The sequence below is a fragment of the Diabrotica undecimpunctata genome, chromosome 2 (assembly GCF_040954645.1).
Source record: "Diabrotica undecimpunctata isolate CICGRU chromosome 2, icDiaUnde3, whole genome shotgun sequence".
Lineage (NCBI taxonomy): Eukaryota > Metazoa > Arthropoda > Insecta > Coleoptera > Chrysomelidae > Diabrotica > Diabrotica undecimpunctata.
In genome coordinates, this window is record NC_092804.1 from 138,116,327 (window position 1) to 138,136,728 (window position 20,402).

General features: G+C 31.3%; 2 long non-coding RNA genes across 2 annotated transcripts; one reads left to right on the forward strand and one right to left on the reverse strand.

Annotated features, from left to right (window-relative positions):
- The first annotated feature begins 613 nt into the window (after nucleotides 1–613).
- Nucleotides 614–3,143, forward strand: LOC140433471 (uncharacterized). Its single transcript, XR_011949981.1, has 2 exons — nucleotides 614–737; nucleotides 2,962–3,143. It is a non-coding gene; the product is annotated as an uncharacterized lncRNA (long non-coding RNA).
- Nucleotides 3,144–15,849: 12,706 nt separating this feature from the next.
- Nucleotides 15,850–20,044, reverse strand: LOC140433472 (uncharacterized). The gene is made up of 2 exons (XR_011949982.1): nucleotides 19,921–20,044; nucleotides 15,850–16,055 (listed from the first exon to the last, which is right to left on the reverse strand). It is a non-coding gene; the product is annotated as an uncharacterized lncRNA (long non-coding RNA).
- Between the last annotated feature and the right edge of the window lie 358 nt (nucleotides 20,045–20,402).

Sequence of the window (20,402 nt, forward strand, 5' to 3'; positions counted from 1 at the left end):
AAGATACTCTTGAGCAAAATTCATATTTTTTGACATACCTCGTATAAGATTGCTAACAAACACAATACAGTAAAATACCGTTTCTCACAAAAGCTCTACTCTTCATCTTTAAAACACATTTTGATCTTTGATGATAGGGCACTTTGATCAAAAGATCTCCAATTTTTACCGATGAGTTAATACAAATTTTATTAAAAATTGATTTCGAGTAAGTAACTGACATTCGACATCACCGCTTCTAGCGTAGTTTCTGAAAGAACGCCTACAAATATTTTTATTCAAAATTATCTCAGCTATATGTTTTATTTGAAACATTTTTTTTATGTGGCGTTTAGATTTTTGGTAAATCGATTTTACCATCTGCGAGGTGGAATTTTAAGGAAAAGCCAGGGGGGTACAATTTATAAACCTTTTTGTATATTTTTGGGGATCTTAAAATTGACATTATAAGCAAAATTCAGCTTGTTCGTAAGATTTTTTAAGCTCAAATATCAGACGACTGGACTATTACCCCCACAACAAATTTATTCTCCCAATATCAGCAACTTAGTAAGCCAGATACGAGTGACGAGATAAAGATGTATAATGAATAAAAAACTTTAATAAATTTGCATAACAATGGTGCTGGATAGATATATAAATGATGATATTTCTTGTGTCAATCATCACATCCTTTACAGCAGTTAGCAGTTACAAAATCAACATGAAGATTACATTTTTTATTGTATTTGTGCTTGGTAAGTATGCAATATAATATAGAAGTATATTAATTGATATCTCAATATTAACTCTTGTGTTTAGTTTGCAACTATAAGGATTTAGAAACGGATTTTTCTGATTTCCTTGTATTATTATTTTCAATTCTTCTTCTTTTTCCTCAGATTTTGCCTTTTTAGTGGTCATCATTCCTTACTGTTTTTCGTCACTTATTTTTGTCTATCGTGTGTTCTTCATTTTAACCATTTTCTCGTTTAAGTAATTAAGTACGCAGTTCTTCTATTTTCTCCTCGGTTTTCCTCTTTCTGTCTTTCCCTTAAGTTCTAACAGTTCTATTCTTCGTCCCACATATATCTTAATTCGACGTCTGACATTTTTTTACTGCATCATTGTTCTTAAATTATTTTGAGACTGTATACCCGGGGCTCTTTCTATAATCAAGGTTTTCCAACATCCAGCGGAACATTCACTTCAAGATACGCCAATCGGCTTGTATACAAGGCAATTTCTTGATCTAATGTCCCATTTTCCGTTATGTACGAGCTAAGTTATTTTAATTTTCCTACTCGTCGTAGTTTTTCCTTAAGCAATTTAATGTCCCCACTCATTGCTGTTCCTCCTCACCAGGTATCTCTAACACAGTCCTCTAGCTCTTATTAGTTTTAAATCATCTTCAGGTTTTTTCTAGTCGTCCTAGTTTTTTCCCAAGAATTTTGAGGTTACAAACCATTTCTGTTTTTCTCAAGTACATATAGATAGTTTTTGACCTGTTAACCTTAAGTCCTTCTTCTTTAAGGCCTTTCTGCAATTTACCAACTTCTCACCCAATATTTCTTTGCTTTACTCCATTAAACGATATTCGCAAATAGCATTGACCAAAGAGCACAATTCTTTAAACTTTCCGTTGATAAAATGTTATCAATAGACCGCTATAACGATATTTCCGTATGCTCTACGTCTTAAAACATTCAAACAGTCGAGTAGATAGAAAAACTCATATAGGAAAAGCTTTACAAATTTTAGCAAGAGCTTTGCTACGGCTTTGATGAATTGAGACGCTGAATATAAATAAACCTTGACAAATCAGTTGACACAAGTATAAATCAGGATTACGTATTCAACTATCCTACAGAGTTTTTGAATCCACTGAAATTGAATGAACTCTTACCTAACATTCCACAACTATAAGTAGGATCAGTTGTCATTATGCTATGTAACATTAGTCAATCTATACTGACTGATTAGTCAATCTATACATTAGAAAAATACAAAAGAGACCATGTCTTGATCTCGCGTATATCGATGATTACAGATACCATTTGATTTTAAAGGTTTACAATTTCAAGTGAGTTTGTATTTGTAATCATAATATCACAAAGCAAACCATTTGCAATGATAATAAATAAACCACAAAGTTTGCGGAATCAACTTATTAACTTTTTTAAATTTATTAAATTATTTAATTCTATCTAATTCAGATCGATACTGGGAATGTATATTCCACTATGCATCAACAATTTACCTATCTAAAACACCATCATTTTTCTACTCCTTTCGTATATGAATATTCCCAGCAATGCTCTGAATGGCTTGGTTATACAGTTTACTTAAATTGCTATCGACATTCACTTTATATATATATATATATATATATATATATATATATATATATATATATATATATATATATAGTAAACTCTTAAATATTGGGGAAATCTGCAAGAAAGACTCTAATGAGTATCAATTGTTTCGCCGAACGTTTTCGCCAAAGAGAATTAATTTCGCTTCTTCAGGGCTGAAAGAGAATAAATTATAATTAGCTACCATATATTATCTATTAAAAACATTATTGATCTTACCGTAACTTAGAATTGTAGAGTTAGAATGTTAAAAAACTTAGCTAGTAACAACATAGTGATGTTTTTTGTTAGTATGTGCAAAAAAAACTTTTTTTTAACGTTGGAAATGTATGGTAGCTTTGAACTTAAAACGCAAAGGTTTACATTTAAAAGGAGGCAATTCTTTGAATTGTCGGCAATTATAATATATATATATATATATATATATATATATATATATATATATATATATATATATATATATATATATATATATATATATATATATATATATATATATATATATATATATATATATATATATATATATATATATATATATATATATATATACTTTAGGCAAATATCTTAATGATTGTAAAATTATCAAATTTTTTATTTTTAGCTCTTGTAGCATCTGGAATATTCCAAGCAGAAGCTGGAAATGTCCTATCTAAACCAGCTACCCAAAAACCAAAAAAAAACAAAAAGCATTAATAAATAGTCTGATTTTAATATGAATTGTTAGATTATAGTAATTCAATTATTATTTTATCTCATAAATAAAAATGTTCTTATACTGAAAAAGCTTATATATATAACCTAACCTCCATAGACAACTTCCTAATATGATATTTTTATTGTGGCTGATTTTTCTTTCGATATGTAACAAGTATACACCATTTTAAATAAATTTATTTGGTAATATAAGACTTATCGCCTAAATCCAATATTTTTCAGAGGAGAAAAGAACATAGTAATAGATTGGATGTTTCGATAAAAAGGAGAGTGATTTCCTGTGAGGTTGAAAGTTGTGCAGGTGCCAATAAAAATATTTTTTATTTTGTGCACACTCTAATCTGAGGGAAGTTGATCTCCTTCAGAAATGAGTTCTCACTGTAATACTATTGACGCTCACTTTCATAATGATTGTATCCCCTCCACATAACAGAATATATGCCAAAATAAAAAATCTTGTTACATATAAACAAAGAAATGGTAACAATCAACTAAAAAAAATGTATCTTGATGTTATCCAATCAATCCTATGACTCTTATAAAAATTATTTAAGATTTATTTTTTTTAATTTTAGATTTACAATATATAAGATTTGTTACTACACAAAGTCAACTGGAACAACTTACGTAATAAAGTAAACAAGAACAACATCAGTACAACAGTACAACTTCAATAACATGTACCGCACCACATATACAATGTGTCAATTTTAAAACTTACAATGGGCTATATCTCATGAATAAAAGCTGATATCGAAAAATGCTTGAATCTGTTTTAAGGATAGTAAGGGGAAACTAAAATGACATGAAAGAAAACTCACCTCCATCAACCCCGTAGGCCCCACCAACCACAACCAATAAAGTTTAAATTGCAAACCCCTACTTGTGATACATAATTGAAAAGACTATAAAAAATGGTATCCAATGCTGTAAATAATAATTATACAGGGTGACGCAATAGTTGTGAAACTTTGGCTTAAATGGAAAATTTATTGAGGTTTTTTGTTTATTGAACTACAAATTTGTTAAAAATGTCAGATATGTTAATGTTCAAAGTGGGTTCCGTTGTTCTGTAAACAACAATACAGCTTATTTTCACATTCTGCACGAACTTTGGCAAGTTTTGTTCTAGTAATAGCGCGATATGCTTGCGTAATTCTTTCTCGCAATTCCCCAAGTGACGCAGGTTGAGTTTTATAAACAACTAACTTAAGATAACCCCATAGAAAAAAGTCAGGTGGCGGTAGGTCTGGTGACCTCGGTGGCCACTCAATAGGACCTCTTCTTCCAATTCATTTGTTCTGATAATTAGTATTTAACCTTGTTGGAAGTGCAGCAAATCTTCGTCTAGAGCTAGGTTTCCTTGATCGTCCCTTTGGTTCTCTACTTCATGTACAATTAAAGGCTCGATGGTGTTTTCCAGCATATCGAGATAAATGTCACCATTTAAATTGCCTGGTATAAACAAGGGGCCAATTATGGCATCGCCTAATATTCCTGCCCAAATATTGAGTTTTTCAGGATATTGAGTGTGACCTTCTCTGAATCGATGCGGGTCGATGGACCCTGGAAAACTAATTGAGCGATGGATTTAGAGCATCTAGAGGAAATGGTTTTAAATAAAATAGATTTTGATATACCTTTTTTCTATCGCTATATAGATGACTGCTTGAGCGCAGCACCAGAGGATAAAATGGATATTTTACTAAATGAATTCAATAACTTTCACCAAAAACTAAAATTTACATTAGAAATTGAAAAAAATCATCAAATTAATTTTCTGGACCTGACCTTACATAGAGAAAACAGCACTATAACTACTTCATGGTACACCAAAAAAACCTGGTCATCGAGATATCTGAATTTCAACTCTCATCATCCCCTGTCTCAAAAGAAATCAGTAGTTATCGGACTCGCCGATAGAGCTATTAGATTATCCGATCCTATTAATAGACCTCAGGCCATTAAAAAAGCAAAAACAGCACTAACACTTAATTCATACCCACACCACCTTATCCACAACACTTTCAAATCGCGACTGCATAAATTTTACAATAACAATAATAACAATGAAACCAATACGGTAAAGAAAAACTATATGTCTCTTCCCTATATAAAAGGATTATCAGAACAAATTGCAAATCTTCTGTCCAAACATAATATTATGGTTGCTCATAAAGGGCACAATCTTTTGAAAAAGAATTTTACAAGATTAAAAACAAAAACCCCTCTATTAAAAAGATCGCATGTTGTATATGAAATTCCCTGCTCGAATTGTGATGGAGTTTATATTGGACAAACCAGTCAGCTACTTAACTCAAGAATACGTTCCCACAAATATGACAAAAAAAACTCAACCGCCCTCACAAAACATGAAAACGAAAAAAAACATAAATTTGATTTTGAGAACACCAAGATCCTAAAAAGTGAACCCAACAGGAAAAAGAGAGAGCTTCTAGAGTCTATACAAATAAAAAAAAAATAATAATGCAATAAATGATAAAAAAGATGTCAAAAATTTGAACAAAATATATTTTAACTTAATTTAAAAACACATAAAAAGACAATCTCAGAACGCCTATGATGTTAAAATAACTGGCTGTTTAAACGATAAACTAACTTCAATAAACAACACATTAGATCTAAAATATATTTTACATGTAGTGACTTAGTGGGTATGTCCTATGTTTTTAATATTATTTTAATTGTGACGTCTACTTGTTAGTAACAAATTTTTACATGCTTGGTAAGTCAAAAGTTTAACTTTTAAATCGTATTATGTCTATCATAAAATGTTTTTTAGTCAATATTACTTCTTGAAAAAGGCATGGATTTCCTGCCGAAACGTCGAAAAAATATATGAAAATGCCTTAGTATCAAATCAAATTTTTTTATGAACCTAAGCCCAAGAAAATCCACTAAAAAATATATATTAAGGTTCAAGAACTAAACTCAAACTATATATATATATATATATATATATATATATATATATATATATATATATATATATATATATATATATATGTATATGTTAAAATAATTGTATATGTTATGTATTTATAATATTGTAAATATTTTTGTAAATAAACAAATATTGTAAATATTCTTTAGTACATGCATATTTTCTAGATAAATATGCATATTTTGCATAAAATACTGCATGTTTATGCGAACATTTCATACTTTTTTATTTGCATATTTGCCTAGGTCTACTACAGAGGTATAACCTTGTTAAATACTACCCTAAAACTAACAACTAAAATCTTACAAGTGCTAATAAATCAGAGGATACGTTTAGCAGATGAACAACAGGATTTTCGTAGTGGAAGACAGTATACAGATGCAATATTTTTTATAAAGCAAATTACTGAGAAATCACTAGAGTCTAGTAGATCAGCAGTTCTTTGTCTGGTTGACCTAAAGAAAGCGTTTGACAGAGTAAGACTCAAAGATGTAATCCATCTTCTGTATAATAGAGAAGTTTTTCTAAATATTATAAAATCTATCGAAAACATCTACTTAAACAACAAAATGGAAGTCAGAATAGATGGACAACCTACAGAACCTATAGAAATAGGCAGCGGAATAAGACAAGGGGACTCATTGAGCCCCATGCTATTTAAGTTTATTATGGATGACATTATCAAAAGCGTTAACAAAGGAAGAAGATAAAGAATGGGAGACAAAGAAATAGAAATACTCTGTTACGCAGACACGTAATATTGATAGCCTAAGATGAAGATAGTCTGCAATGACTGGTGTACAGATTTAACATAAGAGCAAAAGAATTTAATCTCACCATTTTATCTCAGAAAACTAAACCAATAGTAGTCAGCAAAGAAGAGATGAAGTCAAGAATTTATAAAGCCAGTGTAAGACCAATAATGACATATGCCCCAGAAACAAGACTTGACACATCCACAACACAAAGGCTACTGGAAACGGTAGAGATGGGAGTACTGAGAAGAAATATAGGAAATATGCCTGAGAGACCGAAAGAGAAGTGAAGACATTAGAAGAAAATGTAACGTACAATGTATAAATGAATGGACACAGAATAGAAAAAAAAACTACATAAGCAGAATGGAGGAGACCTGTGTCGTCAAAATAGCAAGAGATAAGTCACCAATCGGCAGAAGAAGTATCGGACGACCGGGCAAAAGATGAAGCGACAACCTTCCATAGAGGTGTTAATCTGCCAACGAACAAGCAGAATTGCTTATAAAGAGGAACAAAAAGAAGAATTGGACTTTGTCTTTGGTATTTGCATTATTGGGCAAATGTTTACTCAAAGTTTTTTTTAGCCTTATACGGGTGGAAGAAAAAAAAATATTTTTTTTATGTTAAGTTTTGAGGCACCCTGTAGGAAGGAAAAGGTGAAAATGTACATTTACATTAAAACCATCTTTTAGTCTCATATTTTGTGAACATTTAGCTTTTTTTTAATTTTCCTAATATTTCTGAAAACGAAGAAAATATAATGTTTTAATCTTTAATGTATGTTTCATTTTATACAATACTTAATTACCAATAAAAAAATAACAATCAAAAAAACTTTAAAAATAGAAAAAAAACGTAACGTAAACCAATATCGCGTCTTTAACTCTTTACTTCTAATAAGAGTTCTCATCTACGATAAAGAGTTTTTTGTCAACGAGGTGTGCGGTATGCACAGGCAACTTAAGAGAGATGAGCTTGTTTAATGAAGCCTCTGTGATGTTTTGGGTTGGAACTTTCTTGACAACAAGAACGGATTTGGTGTCTTTACGTGGAGGCTCTTTTAAGACCGAAAGGTACTTACAATTTTACAGTAATATTGATTTTTTGAACACCTTGTTCCTTTCACACTTTATATAGGAAATAATTTTATCTTGACGCATAAGGCGAGGCCTCACGTACCTCATGTCGTTACTGAATATTTAAGTAAGGTAAATATTCAGACATTCGATTGGCCCCATCACAGTTCCAAAATTAACCCTATTGACCTATTATGGAATATTGTGGGTAGAAAACTAAAATTTTGTCAGCCCCTACCTATTTCCCTGCAAGATATAGAAACTATGATTATTGATATCTAAAACTCCATACATCAAAATTAAATAGAGTGCTTGATATCCAGAATGCCTAGGCAATGTGAAGCTGTTATTAGAGTAATGGGGAAAAATTCTCAAGCAAGAGAACTACCTAAAAATTGGTTAAAATTGATCAGCATATCAATCAATCAATCCTGAAAAAATATAACGGCAACAAATACAATTAGTTCCGTCTGAGTAGTCTGATAAACTAAACCCCAAAATTTGAAACCTCAACTAGGTTAATATCCTAAAAAGTTTAAAAATCCTACATTGTAGAGTTTACACAATCAAACATGTGGAACATCGAATTACCATGTATTTTAATATAATAGTGATTTCTTTTAAAGGAACATGTTATTGTTGCAAAGAATAAAGGTTTTTATTGAAAATAAACAAGCCAATAAATCAATCAGATAACACAGCCCGATATGGTATAGATTACTTGCTTTAGTAGTAAATTGAACAAAAACAAATAAAATAATTTTCGATTTCAAAAACGAAAATATGTGGGTGTATTATGTGGGTTAACATATGTACAAAGGGGAAAGATTATTGGTCTTGTGGAGCAAGGAATGTCTCAGAGGGACATAGCTGCAGTGGTAGGCGTAACACATGTCGTTGTGTTAAAAACCTATGCTAGGTATCAGAAGTTAGGAATGCTTAAGAATTGACAAAGATAAAGTCGCTAAAAAGTAAACGGCTTGCCACAATCGCTTTATTGTCCAAGTAGCTTTGTCCAACACTTTCTCACCCGCAACTTACAAAACAGCTTTTGTACGGTACAGGTGCAAGTGTTTTAGTTGAAACGATAGGAGGAAGGCTTCGTGCATAAAGAATATACAGCAGTAGAAAATTACGGGTTCCCGAGTTAACCAGGCAGCTCAAGATTGATCGCCTAAATTGATGTCTTCAATAGAAAAACTGTAACATTGCAAATTTGCAAAATGTGCTATTTTCAGACGAATTTAGGATTTGTGAAAAATCATATAACCGATGAATTTGTGTTCGTAGTGGGCGAGAAAGACAGGCAAGAATGGGAATTGCCAGATCTGTTCACAGACATAAAAGAAGAAAGTGTTATGTTCTGGGGAAGTAATATGGTCGGTAAAAAAACTCTAATTTTTGATGCATTGCTGATTTAATTGCTTTTTAATAAATATTATTTGACTTTGTAGGTTAATTTTTTAAATTCGATATTAAAATAATAAGAAATATCAGATGATTCCGTATAAGTTTGGTGGTGCGTATATTGAAAATGCAACACATGGACGTAAGACCAGAGAGCGCCGTTCAGTATATCGGTTTTCTTACAAAAATGTAGTAACCTGAGGAAGCAAGTATAAATTTTCTTTATAGATTACGCAAATGATTTTAAATCTTAGATATAGAATAACGTAAATGCTGGATGCACAAAAAGTATTTACGTACTTAATGGCAGTAGTAAGACTGGAAAGCATTCTTACATCAAAAACACCTATTAAATATGGAGTCGAAAAAAAAATGTGTCTTATTGCTTATTCTGATTATTAAATAACCAGAATATATCTTTCAAAGAGAACAAGAATATGCAAGAGAAACATAAAAATAAATGGTAGACTCCTATTCAATCTATCAGAGGGTTGAATGGCTTAAGAGATTTGAAGCTTTCCTTTTTAAATGGATTTTTACATTTGTTTTAAACACAGTTCTTATTTTTTAATGCAGCTCATCCTAAACCTACTCTTTGGATTAGCTCACATACCTATCTAGTTTCATGGGCCAAATATATCTTTCAATAACTTCTATGCGTGATTTCTCGATTTCTGTTTTTTAAACAGAACTGACTAACAAGATTTGTTATAATTTTTGTTTTCTTATAATAACACTGGTAAACACACAGTTTGCTGCCGGAAATTTTTTTACTATTTCTAGGTAACTTGGGTCTGCTGAATCCAAAAATGCCACCAGATTTCATCAGATCGTTTTCAGGAAATACAACAGATCACATTTCTAACATATGGGGTAATTTAACGCAGCACTAGCTACATATATGTAGTGCTGCTACCAATTAAATAAACAAAACACTAATAAAAAGTAAGATATTTATTGTTCAATAATGTACTTACAAAAATCCTCACACATATCTTCCAAAAAAACTTAACTTTTCATCTAACCTAACCAACATTGCAGCACAAATCTGCAATTCAGCTTCACCTAAAAACTTCCTTATATATGATTTTCTTGCAAAGGCTTTAAAAGGACGGTCCCTTTGAAGACTCCAGCAGTAATTCGCCATCATGTGAGTGTCCCATCTCCTCTGATACCTCTCTTCCATCGTTTTGATATCTTGGTGGAAGCGTTCCACTTGTTCCTCACTAAGGTCACCAAGATTTTCTGGGAAACGTTCTAAGTGGCTGTAGAGGTAATGAATTTTAATACTCATATGACAACCGTATTTGTTAAAATTGTTGAGCATTTCTTCCACTATATCCCGGTAATTTTCCGATTTATTGTTTTCAAGAAAATTTTGCAAAACTTTCAAAAAAGAGCACCATGCATTACATTCAATTTCAGTCATCGATTCTGTAAAATGCGAATCTTTTATAAGTTGTCGTATCTGAGGCCCATCAAATATTCCAGCTTTCAATTTTTCTTTACTAAGTGCAGGGAATTTGCTGGACAAGTATTCAAAACAAGAACGATTCTGGTCTAGGGCCTTTACAAATTGTTTCATCAGCCCTAGTTTAATATGTAACGGAGGTAATATTATTTTCTCTCGGTCGACCAATGCTTCGGTAACTACATTAGCTTCTCCTTGAACTAAAGCATCTCTGGGACTCCATTTTCTTCTATTCCAGTGTTGGTCCTTAGCCCTGCTATCCCAAAGACACAGGAAATAAGGATATTTTGTATAGCCACCTTGTTGTCCCAGGAGAAAGTTCACCATCTTAAAATCAACACAGATCGCCCACTGATGTTGGCCATACTTGATGTTTTTTAGCACCAGCGAAATTGTTTAATATTTTTCTTTCATTTTTGAAGTATGTCCAATTGGTATACTTCGATATTTGTTGCCATTATGTAAAAGGACACACTTTAAACTTCATTTGGAACTGTCGATAAAAAGACGCCAGTGATCTGGTGTATATTCCGATACACCCATTTTGTCTAAGAGTCCTTTAATATTATTACAAAAAAAAACATATCATTTTGCTGAGAAAAAAAGGCAAAAGATCTTTTTCTCTATTACGGTAGTTTGGTGTCTGGGTGAAGAAGATTCTTTTGCTTTAGTCTGAAGGCAAGCAACTCGGAAGAATCCTTTGACAGGTTTAAATCTCTGATAAAATCACTTAGCTCTTCCTGAGTAAAGAGTTTAAGACGTGTTGACTACTCTTCAAAATCGCTGTCGTCTTCCTCAAATCTATTAGTTTGTAGTTAGTCAGATAACGTTTCGACATTATCCCCTGGTAACGTATGTAAACAGCTAAATATTGGAATGGGTATCTGTTCAAGCTGATGTGGAATTGGTCTTATTGTTGAATCCAGGTTAGGATATGTCCACGTATGTCGATTGTTACGATTAATGCCCTTTATATTCACAAGACAGAAAGAACCATCGTCAAAATGATTTTTTGGTTCCCTCCATACCATTGGTATACCAAACTTTAAACATTTTCGTTGTCCTTTCGTCCACTGTCGCAAGTTTTCCAGACCAGAAACGACAAGTTTTGCACACTACATAGGCATTATGAGCATTTCCAAAAAGTACACTTTATTTAGAAGTCATTAGTATGTATTTGTATTAGAATTTGTTAAGTTGGTTTATAAACATATTGCAGTTATAGTGGTGGAATATACAGAAATGTAAGAATATTTAAGTATTTGATGAGTATGTTATATCTCGAAAACTTGAGCTGATACAAAGAAAAGGTTTGTATTTTTGGAATCAGCACAGCAAGACAAAATTTTTGTTTTGTTGGGCTGTGTTATCAATAACCATCTCCCGTCTATAACTCTCGATATGGTTAATCCGATAAAAGAGGCTACGTCTGTAATAAAATTGGACACCCCGCAGTTAGAGTAATGTCTACCATTTGGCAGTTAAACAATGGATAAATGTTTTATTTACTGGTTAATTATAAATATACTCCCTAAGTATTGATTTTATTTTTTATATGCAGCTAGCACACTTCCTTCTAGAATAAACGGAATTTAACCCATGTTGTGCTTGTTGTTGGATAAACTTTTTAACTGCGATAAGCTCCGAATGACATTCATGAAAAGCCCTGGTGAAAAACCCATCTATAATTAAAAACTTCGTAGCAGAAAACTAACAATTTTTAGAAGTATATATATACAAGCTATACGCTCCCGATGCAGATCCTTTTTGTATAGGGGATCAGCCCATTCTGGGTTAGTTTTTACAGTTTCTGGTGTGACTTCGCTGTTTCCGCTACTTTTCTCCATTCTTGTCTCTCTTTGATTTTTCTTTTATCTATTTTTAGTTTCCATACCGCTTAAGTCTTCTTCCACTTATTGTCTTCATCTGAGTTTAGGTCTGCCTCTGGTTCTTTTACCTGGTGGTATTCATTCCCGTATAACTCTTAACAGATTGCTCCTATCTCTTCTCATTATAACCATACTATCTAGTTCTTTGTGCTTTTATTGCTCTAACTATGTTCTCTTGACCCATCCATTCTTGTATTTCGTGATTCATCTATTGTCTCTTATCCAATCTTTATTGGAAGCTAAGCAAGCCTTCCAAAATGACATTCTCCAACAGCACCTGTCATTCATAAAATCAAATTATATATTTTATCAGAAAACTATAACTTAATTAGAATCCTCCAAATTATCATGGTTAGAGAGTACAGTTTTAATAAAACAATTTGAGTCATTCTGTCAAAATGTTAAAAGTACTATTGGAAAGGAAATTTTTCAAAAATTTAAAGTACCCATGGGAAAAATAGTGGTTACCAGGTTCTTTCTGAAGTGGTTCAAGTACTACCTGGGACATTTTCCGAACCACTTAATTTAGAACCATCTATTATAGTAAATTTAAAAAATACCCAGTTACATCAGTTGATGTCGAAAGTTTTTCTATTTACAATTATATGTATTCAGATAGAAGCCATAAGTTTTTATCATCATTTTTGAACATTATTTTTGATAATCTATTGTTATCACAATTCAAAATATTTATTAGTATTTATATTATTGTAAGTATTTTTGTAAATAAAAAAATATTGTAAATATTTTTTATTACATGCATTTTCTAGATAAATATGAATATTTTGCATAACATACTGCATATTTTTGCATAAAATACTGCATAGTTATGCGCATATTTCATACTTTTTTATTTGCATCACTCAAATCCTGCACATGTTGTTGGGCATCGGGAAATTTAGTGTCCTGTCCCATAGGCAAAGCGAGATTAATTATTTTATCCATTTTAATATTTTGATATTCGCTTTCCACCTATTGTAGGTTAGGTGTGTTTGTTGACAAGTTATTTGTTTTGTTTACAAAATTGTCCACATCTGATTGAATTGGTTGTTTATATTTATTTCCAATGTTTTTATTTTATGGGTCATAAAATTTAATTGGTATTTTATTTTTATCTTTGCTGTGATAGTTTTTTAACCCCGTCTTCAATAAATCGACTTTTTCTTAAAGCAAATAATGATAAGATTTTAAAAGTTCATTATTATTTAACAGTAATTTATACTTATTTTCTTTTTTCTCCAATAAGTGCCTTAGCATTTTATTTTCTAACTGCAATAAATTCGTGGGTTCAGTAAAATCAGATTGTTTTTCACAACACACCATACGCATGTCACATATTTTAGAACATTTTAACTTGCTTTTAATGGCACAGGAAATATGATAACTTTTTCCAAACACCACACATACTATAGTTTTATTTGGCTAAGTATTACAACATTTAAATGTTTTATCTTTAAATGTTCCCTCATCTATTTGAAAGAGAAGTGACGGCACATTCACTCCGTGCGCCATGACAATCTCGTATGTGTATATAATCCTTATCCACACACGCTCTCCTTAGGTTATGGTATCGGACCTCTGGAGATCTCAATCTCTTTTCCAGCCTAGTCTCTTCTCACATTAACAATAAAACATTACATATTGTAACTTGAGCCAAACAGAGCCACCCTACACCCATACACCCATTAGGTTTGTTGGTTCCCCATATTATGTTAACACACAATACTTTTGAAATTAACTCTCTCCATCCAGCTTATGTTCATAAACCTTTAACTTACACACCTTATATTTTTCATGTACCAAATGTTGTTTTTTAACATGTAGGACCTTTGCTACTTAAGTGATAAGTTAAGTAATATACCAGCAATTCATTTTAACATTTACTTTGTTTACCTTCCATATCAATAACAAACTGAAATAAATCAATTAACATTTTACCGTGTAATAACTAAATTAAAAAAACTCGACTTCCTGCACATGTATTTGCTTTCCATATTCCAGGTACCAAATGTTGAGAAAAATATATAGGGTCTTTTATAAAAATCTTTAGTTCTCCACCAATGAATTTAGATATCTGTGTAGTTGATTGCCTATCTATATTCATAACTTGTATTAGACATTTAGTCCCCACCTACAATAATACCCAATTTACAAATTTTCAACAAACTTTCAGATCAAACTTTAAATTAAAACATATTGATGGTTTCTACTGTCATTATCAATCAAATTTTAACATATTTAGTTTTACATATGGTTAGCTACTGTCACATGTAGACACATACCTCCCGTTACATTCACTGCTTTCCTCAGACATTCCGTCCTAATGTCATTTTAATCAGGTGCTACTAATAAGTCCTCATAGACACTTCGTCTAAGGACTAGCAACCTCATTTGAGTCTTACGTAGCCATGTCTTTAATTCCTATTGTAACTTAAACGTCCTAAATTTTAGTTATCAAAAATGTAACTCAAAGTTAATCATACAACATTTAAAGAGTTTTTACCCATGTAAACTTTCTAAACATGTAGATCCAGTAAATATTAACCACACTTTTGTAATTACCTTGGTCAAACAATTTTAACTTTTAAGTTTGATTTAATTAAAGTGGTTATACTTTTTAGGATAGCACTGATAATGGAATAGATATTAAGAAAACGTTCTGTGATGTTGCCTGATAGAGTTTTTTTAATATTATACCTTTTATAAAGAAATTTTTAAATATATTTTCAGTAAACTCTCATTGTCAAACTAGCTAACACATGGTAATCTGTTTTTGTTCAAAGAATATCACTTGTTGTTAGAGCATCAAATTTCTGCGGAATTGTATAAGCAATTTGGTATCAATCTGGGATGGGCAACCATTTTAAAATCAGCTCGGGAATGGTTCTTGCCTAGATAAATTAGTATGTTGTGGAATGCATATTGTGGATTCTCCGAGTCAGTCCATTTATCGTTTGAGTTGCTATTAAAATTGTAAAAAGCACAGACTTGGCAATTATCTCAATTTTTTTTTCGAAAACTAGGAAATCCTCGGAATTTGACCATTTAATAAAAAAAAAACAAGTAAACCTTTCACTGGCTTTCAGCCTATAAATTAAGGTAGGTAATTTGGAGACTTTTGGAGGTTAGGTAATTTGCAATATTTGCTGCATTGCAAAATATAGTTTTTAGTTTCACTATTTTATACAAATTTAATTATTGATAATACATTTTAAGATAAACTCATTTATTACCATAGTTTTTGGATTACATACTGTTTTAAATTTGTAAAATATTTAGGTTTTGGGGAACAGTTAGGGTCTAAGTCTTAAATACCTACATATATGTAGTTTTTATGTAGGTTTATGAGTTACATGATGGACGGGATGAGAACCTTTGCCAGCTTGTACTTGATATATTCCAGATGCAACTAGTCCTAGAACATAAATTAGTTATACATAAATAATGGTAAATAAATGTTGACTTTATTAATACTAAATCTACTGTTGATATTTGATTTTGCTCCCGTTGATTTATAAAATGTTTCTTTAATTAAATTATTTTTTTATCTCAATTTAAATTTTTCTAAACCAATTATACTGTAGACAATCTTGCAAGGGCCATGTGCTTTAACATTATAAGAAGGTAAAATATAAAATAAAATCCACACAAACAACTTCAGTGTGTGTCAAAACAGGAGCCTCTGAAAGCAACGTAAGTTAAGTTCACCGAGATATAGAATTGCCTAGATCTATGTATCGTCCATCGGCAAATTCAAACAAATACCACATTTAGTCCATAGCATAGTTTAACCAAATAATACTTCAAAAATAATGTGTACAATCATTTTGAATTTGGTTCCTGAAATGAACTTGCTTTTTTGTCCTTAGTTTAATAACTCTTGCTTCATATTTAACGTCTAATAATTTTGACTGTATTAATATGAAAGTGTTTTGAAGATTGAAATAACTTAAAATGAAGTAAAAACTTCTTTTTGTAAAATGGTATGAAATTTTATTATTAACATTTTGAAAAATTATTCAAAATGAATTTATAAATTTTCAGAATATTGCAAATAAGTATAACCACTTAAAAATGAAAAACAACGGGTAAAATTTTGACTGTTATATTGAAAATGTGGTTGATACTTACGTCTATAAAATAGTTGGAATTAGCTATATAATATGGTCAAATGACTCTAAAATTACATAATTTGAGTAACGACCATTATAATTATTAAGACACTAGGTTAATGCCTAATGATTACATTTTTAATTACACATTGGGTACAATTTTCCAGTTTAAGAATGGGAACCTTATGATCTGAGAAAAAACAACCAACTGTTGACCAGGCCGACTTAATAGACCGCATGTTACATTTTCCGAATCTAAAAAGGAACCGCTGAAGCTCTTATTACTGAACCAAAATCCTAGGTTTAACAATTACTGACGACCATATTTAGACTAAAAACCTAGAATGACCCAAAAGTCATAGGAAATCAAACTGGGAATTCTCTGCAATATACTTTCCACTGGAAACTACTTTTCTTCATTTAAATCTTCAGGTGAGGATGGAATATTTCCTGCCCTACTAGGGAACGGATTAAACATCCTATTGTCCATCCACACAAAAATTTTTATTGCTAGCATAGCACTAGATTATATACTGAAGATTTGGATAACTGTAAGGGTAGTGTACATAAACAAGTCAAGTCTGTTGTAAACAATAAAAAAAACTCGATAGACGTATTAAGGAAGAGAAGTAAGGAATCATCCTTTTAATGGCAACCATCAAACAAGAAGGAAAATCAACAGAAACAGCTGCTAACGAAGTAGTTAATAAAAAAGATATTGCTTTAACCGCCTTTCTAAATATAAAAGACGCATTTAGTAATGCACTACCAAATTCTCTTTATGAAGTAGCTTCACCAAGAGGGACATTCCGATATTGTATGCAATTGGATCAAAGCAATGCTGGAAAATATATATATATTTCAGTCAAAAATTCTAAGGGATGCCCACAGAATGAAGTCCTTTCTGCCTACATGATGTCACTTCTGGTGAATGACTTGATTTTGCTCCTCGGCGTATAGAAGGTAGAAGTTTTGACCCAAGCTATAGTCTAGTTTTTATGATAAGAGAAAAATCTGGTAATGTTCTATCCAGCATATTTCAAAGAATATTATATATCCTTACTAGGTGGTGCGACAGAAAAAACTCTCTGTCAATTCTAGTTAAACATTAGTAGTCAGTTTCACAATGAGATGAAACCTTTATAACATTTGGATGTTCGCTCTGTGTAGATAAACTGTCAAAGGGGTAAAAGGAGATAAATATCTGATATCTGATCTGGATAAGCAGCTTACATGGAACGCCAACTTGGTAAGAATAACCAACAAAGCAAAACTTTTCCTTTGGACATGTCAAAGAGTATGTGGGAAAACACATGAGTATGTGGGTTTAAAACCTAAGGAAATATACTGTCTGTATAAGACTGTAGTCAGGCCTTTGATTATCTATAGCACACTAATATAATGGTCTACATGTTAACAAAAAACCACTAGAGGGAAGTTAATTAAGCTTTAACGACAAGCGTGCTTAATCATAACAGGAGCGATGTCGATCACTTTAACTGCCCCTATGGAGGTCATGCTTGACCTAGATTATTCTAGAGAGAAATTTAAATATCACCCAGAGCTGGAAATTGTATGAGATGCAATAGAACCTAAATTAAATTTCGAAAAGCTGTTTACCGTCTTGTTGAATAAAACGAATTTAATAATGGCAGATTACTGTTAAGTATACGGACGGCTCTAAAACCGATAAAGGAGTTTGAGCTGGGTATAGGGAGGGAAGCTAATGCCAAGTCTTATCGAAAGCCTAGGTAATCACTCTACTTTCTTCCAAGCAGAAGTCAATTCTACAGAAATGTACCTATCAGAACTAACCACAAGAAACTGCTGAAAGAAATCTACAAAAATTATTTTTGATAGCCAGGTGGCATTACAAGAACTGAAATTGAATCGGATTAACTTTAAGTTAGTTTGAAACTTGCTTCTCCTTGGATCTAAAAAAGTAACAAATTAAATTAAGTCTAGGTGCCTGCACATACTGGTATTGAAGGGAACGAAAAATAGGACATATTTGACAGGGGGAGTGGCAAAAGAAACATTCATAGGTTCAAAAGCTCTCGGCGACAGAGCAAGAAGTACAGGACAATAACATTACTGGACTAGGTAGAACGAATGAAACGTAACTACTAGTACGTGAAGAGTGATGTTGCCAATTAAAAAATCTAACTAAGTGACAGAGTAGAATAAAGCAAAAAGCTTGAGAAGGTCGAGGTTCTTTAAGGGCTGTAGCACCGTGATGATAATATTGACGTATACATACGTTTTGATTTAGAATATTATTTTGATAAATACCAAATAAAAATAAAAATAAATCAAAATGTAAAATAAAAGTATCTAAAAAACTTTTTCGGATGTGATTGATATCTCCTCACTAACACTTTGGCTTACCACTAAATCAATACATTTGCTTTTAATTTAAAAATTATTTAGACTTTGCTTGAAGCTGATTAAAAACTATGTTTATGGCATTGTCGCTAGAATCGACCTCCCGTACCCTTCTTTTAGAATAAGCGAAACATAATTTTTATAAATTTTGATGAAAGTATTTCACTCAAATTTAAAAACAAAAGCAATGGTTAGATTTGCACAAAAATTATTCCAGTAAGGCAAACATTAAAGAAAATTTACGATTTGATTGCAAAAATTTTAGTTTCATGCGATTTAGGTAAGATTTTCATAACATTACAAATTGGATAAATCCTGGAAAAGCTCTTAATTTAAAGATTTATAAAGATACATTATTATGAAGAACGAAGCAGTTCAGACGTCCCACCATTTCCATTACCTCTTGTTATTTTGCTCTTTATTGTATAGAAAGATAATAATTAAAACAGTAATAAACAAAAATCCCTATGTTGACATTTAAAGAGAGGGTAATATTTCGAAAAAAAAACTAGATTTCATCTAACAAAAATTTACCAGTTACTTACAGACCAGTTTAACATAAAATCTACGCTATTGGGCATAATATTCCACTATGAGCTTTCTGTGTTATTGTATTTAAAACGTGTTAAAATTATTCCATCGCATCGTTTTGAAAACTTACGCCTCGAAACATATTTTAAATTAAAAATTAGGTTAGATATAATATGTCAAAATAAGTCTAGAGTTAAATATAAACTCCCACTTTAGTATATGTTTTTAAACAAATACTATTTTAATACTCACCAAGAACTAGTGTAATATAAAATGCCAGTTTCATCTTGAGATTATTAACGATTTAAAGTGAGTAATGATAATGAAGAAGCCACAATTTATATGTCTGCCGTCGAAATATTTTTACACTAATTATGTTAAAATTTAGTGATAGTGTATATTTACGTCGTGATAATATCTGCAATGAATTTATTAATATATTATGATTCACATTTATTATAATTAATTATATTATATTTAGATTTTTCATTATACGTAAAAGTGTCATTACACGTAGAATTAAAATTAGCCGAATTATTTCTTGAGTACTTGTTACTAAAATGAATTGGCCAAAATCATTGCTACAAAAAAGTCATACACACTTATATTCTTTAGTTTTCAACAGACGATTCAACAGGCTCTTATACATTTCTAGTATTGTATACACTACCCGACTATAGTCTACCATACTACACTAACTGACATATCTTCTTCTTCTTTTTCCTTCTTGTATG